This window comes from Chinchilla lanigera, unplaced genomic scaffold (genome assembly GCF_000276665.1).
Source record: "Chinchilla lanigera isolate Chin_1 unplaced genomic scaffold, ChiLan1.0 scaffold00015, whole genome shotgun sequence".
Lineage (NCBI taxonomy): Eukaryota > Metazoa > Chordata > Mammalia > Rodentia > Chinchillidae > Chinchilla > Chinchilla lanigera.
In genome coordinates, this window is record NW_004955416.1 from 7,733,221 (window position 1) to 7,738,110 (window position 4,890).

Here is a 4,890-nt window from a genome sequence, read left to right on the forward strand (position 1 = left end):
CCAACACACACAAGCTCTGGAGAGCGCTGGCCTCGCCTCCCCCACCTGGCAGAGGAGGGTCGTATCAGCTGGAGCTCTGAACAGCAAGACCAAGAGAACAGACCGGGAAAGATTTAAGGAGGCCCTTTGTGGAGTTCAAAGAGGAGGGGTGGCTGTATGTTTAGCAAAGCGTGCCAACACCCTGAAGAAGGATATTTGCTCAAATCTTCACAGTATTATCTTGCACTGATAAAATGACAGGTGCTGGGTCCCTCTGCCCCTGTACCAGCGACTGAACTCACGGAGCCCTGAGCAGAGCTACAATCCCCATCCCTTTTTATTGTTTACTTTTTGGAACAAGGTCTTGCTAAATTGCCCACACAGGCCTTGAACTTGCCAAGCTCCTGTTCACTCAGCCTCTCAAGTAGCTGGGACCACAGTAGGCGTGTGTCAGAGTGCCCAGCTTCCGTCTGCGGTTTCTAACTTTCCCACAGTGCATATCTATTGCTTTTCTAGTAAGAAAAAGTATTCCAGTATATGAGCGGGGAACAAATCACCAGACCCTGAACTCTGCGCCGGGAGAGGGGATGGCAAAGAAGAGGGAGCTTCCGGACACCTGAGGAAGGAAGCCAGTGTGAGACTTGGTGACTGTGGGCTGTGAGAGGGACTGCGTGAGTGAGCAGAGCTGTCAGATCTTGATCCTGGGAGGCTGGGTGGGGTGATGCCACCAAGAGAAGCAGGGCCGTGTGGAGGAGGGGCAGTTTCAGGACGACCAGGCAGAAGGTGAGGGGCCGCCTGGTTCCAGATGGAGACCGGCTTCCTTGATTTCACTTCATTACTTAGCTGTTGTTTGCTTATGCCTTGCCTTATGGGAAAGGGGTTCAGACAGTTTAGTGGCGTCCATAAATTATGAGATAACAGAGTATAAAGTAGGAATGAGGTTTTTTTTTTTTTAATCGAGGAGGAACATAAACAACCAGGGTCAGGAGCAAGTCAAAAGCACGGGAGTTCTACTCCAGTGGGTCATCCGGGCAGGGCCGGGGAGCCTGGCGGCAGGTGAGGTCTGCTGAGGGCCTGCATGCTCAGAGGTGAGGGGTCTGGGCCTGGTGAGTATGGCGCCTCTGGGTTTGGAAGAAGAGTGGATGGGATGACCGGAGAGAGCATGAGCAGACAGATGGGCGGGCAGAGCGGGCCTTGGGAGAGGAAAAGGACACAGCTGCAGTCAGAGGGCCGGCAGGAGGTGCAGCAGCAGAGAGGGTCCAAGCCAGGAGACCACAGGCTTCCAGGGCTGCAGTGGGGAGGGACCAAGGAGGGAGGGCGCAACCATCATGATGTCGAGGTGAGGCGAGGCCTGGCTGAGGGAGGTCACCCACCTGGGGGGACAGGCTAAAGGCAGGTGGGAGCTGCAGTCAGCCATGGGGTTAAAAGTTTCTGTCGTTGACCCACTAGCTCGTGCAGAGTCTCTTTCCAGGGGTTTTTCTCTGACCCACCTTCCCCTCCCAATGACCCCCTTGCGAGCAGGTTATGGCCTTGAGTTAACCAGGCTAACTCGGGTTAGTCTACTGCCCCAGAGAGAGGGCCATAGGAGTATATGAAAACTGAAGGCATTAGACTAAATGACCAGGTCTTTTCTGTCCTGACACAATGACCTTAGCCTCTTAGCCTCTGATTACAAGGCTGTAGGCCCGTCTGCCTTCAGAGTTAGAGGAGCTGTCAGACCTGAGAAAGTGAGGCCCACAGAGGGGCAGTGACTGGCCCAAGGTCACACAGCTGGGGCACAAAACTGGGCCAGGAAGGCAGTGTTCCAGAGCCCCAAACTCTATGCTCAGCAAGTCCTGTCTTCTCCAGACAACTGAGCTCTTGGCTTTGGTTTCTGTCCTTTCTCAGGAAGTGGGACAAAGGAACCACAAGCCAAGAAGCTGTCAGGGCTGGCCCCAAACCCCAGGAGGCTGGGAACCAAAAGTCCACACCCAGGTAAACACAGGCCAGCACTGATACCTCTTACTTGGCACTCGGAAACTTCCTCCAAATCAGTTCTCAGCGATTATCTTGCTTATCCGTGCAGGTCCCCTGGGAGCCAGGGAGGGGCAGAGAGTATTCACCCTGCTGCACAACGGGGAGAAACTCAGACAAGAGGAAAGGCAGTAATTTACCCAAAGTCACCCAGCAAGTCAGGATGGGGCTAGAGCGGGAGGCCGAGTCTCCAGGGCTTCACGGGGAGGGTGTTGTCCGCAGAGCACACAGACTGTTGGCCAAAGCAGGGGAGAGAAATGTGCACAGTGCCAGGAATCCAGGGTCCCCGTTTCTCTGGGAGAGGCTCCTGCTGTCGCAGGGATGAGCTCTGCTGGCTGGTACAGGAGCTGGGAACGGAGTTCAGGCAGAGAGAGCAGCACCTGGCCACAGAGAATACAGGTCCGAGAGAGGGAGCAATCACACATCAACTGTCACTGGGCGGGTCTGTGCTGTCCGCTTTCCTGCCAGTCCCAAGGGGCCCTCGGGAATCCCTATGCTCACACAGGGTCCAAAGCCCTGTTGCTCCTCTCCACCAGGGTCCTAGGGAATCATATGTTTGCTTTGGGGGTTTTTGTCCTTTGTGCAGAGGTAGCGGAACTGAACCCAGGATGTCCCACATCCTAGGCAAGCACTCTTCCACCAAGCTACATCCTCAGCCCCCCAGTGCATCTTCTGCCTACCTGGGGAGAAAGGCATGTTGGTCATGGGCTCATGGGCCTAGTGACAATGACTGAGCCCACCTTCCGGAGACCAGGAGGGTAACCATAGGCCAAGGTTATTGCTAAAGCAGCCATGCAGTCTGATAAGGAATTCTAGTTATCCCAGTTATGGGTCCATATTTCAGCCCTGATTAGAAAAGAAAGCCTGAGGATGTTCTACCAGCAGGTCAGGCCCACTCAGTGCTGAGATCTGCCTTGCCTGCCCCAGCTCTGTCTCTGGCTCCTTCACTCGCCAGCCCGGGGCAACCTGACTGTCCCAGAAACTTGGCTTCCCAGCACTCTGTGCTCTAAGAGATCAATTTCTGCTGGGCATGGAAGTGTATACCTGGAATCCCAGCACTCTGGGAGGCCGAGGCAGGAGATTCACAAGTTCAAATTCTGCATGGGCAACTTTTATTTATTTACTTATTTGTTTAGTGTTTTTGAGACTGGATCTCATTAAGCAGTTCAGGTTGGCCTTGAGCTCACGTTGTAGCCCAGGCTGGTCTCAAACTTGCAACGATCCTCCTGCCTCAGCCTCTTGAGTGCTGGGATTACAGGCGTGAACCACTACACTCGGCTGGGCAATTTGATAAGAAATAAAAAATTAAAAAGGGCTGGGGAGTAGCTTTGATTTCTAGGAGCAGAACCACCCCACTCCCCACATGGGACACAGGAAGAGCCCTGGACCCCAAGTTCAAAGTCTGGCTCTGCCTTGACCTTGGTCTGTTGCTCTGCGCTACGGTTTCCTCATCTGAGAACTGGGGCTAATAAAAGCCATCTGGCCTACCTTTTAAGGGGTGAAGACTGCCTAAGTATTGCTGCACACAGGGGCAGAAAGTAGCAATGCCCAGGTCCAGGAAGTCAATCCTTGCTGTTGCTACATGGTGACTCATGTGGCCCTCCACTGGTTCCGCTCATCAGGGGATCTGGCTCAGGCCCAAGGAGGGCCCTGCCGATGCAGCCCAGCTTGGAGCAGGTTTCCTGGCAGCCAAGTTGTAATGGGCAGGTCTGACCTGTGCCAGCCTAGCAGTGGTTACTGCCTGGGGCCAGGGCTGGTTGCAAAAGGGACCGGGGCTCCTGACGCAGTCTGCTCTGGGTCTCTCTCTCGAGCCAGTTCCCAGGAGAACCGGGAGCTCAGCGAGGGTGCGTCACCTCTGCCTTGGGCACCTCTGCTCCCAAGGGGAAGGCAGGGATGTGGTTATCTCCAGGCATGCGCACACTCACACACCAGACCAGATCCAGCCTACTCACCCACACGAGATGCTCACGGAGAGTCCCCAACAGATCTGCGCAGACTGAGCACAGACGCACACAGGCACAGAGACGCACAGCTCCCCAGCCAGGCCCACGTCATGCTCACACACAGCACAGACACCGACGCACACTCCCAGCACGTATGCGGTTCGATATAATATACGTTTCTATGCCTGATATGAACACACAGACACACACAAACACTTTACACAGATTCTCAGACGTGCACAACAGTGGACTCGCTCAGGTTTCCACAAAGGCAACACTGTAAACACACAGAGCGGCATCAGGGACACATGAACACAAATACATACATACCCTGTCATCGTTTAGTATTTACTGAACACCCACAGGCTGCTAGTCATCCTCCAACAGAGAGGAGCCCCCTCCACAGGCATCTGCACACACAGAAACCCGAGCTCCCTCATAAGGTCGCCTGGGGATTTTACTGGGGCCCAGTCACCAAGCAAAATGGAGGAAACTGTTTTCTACAGACAGTCAATGACTCGTAGCAGGAAATTATAATCAATCATAGATGTAGTGTCATTTATACTGGTAAGAGAAAAAAAGTTAAAAGAAGATAATCTAGGACCGGGGATATAGCTCAGTGGCCTGACTGGCAAGCGCGAGGTCCTGAGTTCGATTCCCACTATTACAAAAAAAAAAAAAAGAAGAAGATAATCTATATACTAGTTAAAGAGTGTCAGATCAGGACAAAGCAGGTAACAGACAGATGCAGGTAGTTACAGCCTGTCATCAGAGTTGATAACAACATGAGAAAACATTGTTGAAATCCTAAATGATTTTGAGCTACTTCGTAAGCAGGAACTGAAGTTCAAAGAATTTGACTAGAATGAAATATTAAGCAAATAAATGTTTGTTCTTTATGTTATTTTATTATTATTATTATTATTTGTCTTTTTTTTTTTTTTTTTTTTTTTTT

The 4,890-nt window shown here is 52.3% G+C and overlaps 1 long non-coding RNA gene across 1 annotated transcript; it reads right to left on the reverse strand.

Annotated features, from left to right (window-relative positions):
* Nucleotides 1-838: 838 nt before the first annotated feature.
* LOC106148172 lies at nucleotides 839-3,599 on the reverse strand. The gene is made up of 3 exons (XR_001233380.1): nucleotides 3,481-3,599; nucleotides 2,133-2,372; nucleotides 839-1,365 (listed from the first exon to the last, which is right to left on the reverse strand). It is a non-coding gene; the product is annotated as an uncharacterized LOC106148172 (long non-coding RNA).
* Nucleotides 3,600-4,890: the final 1,291 nt, after the last annotated feature.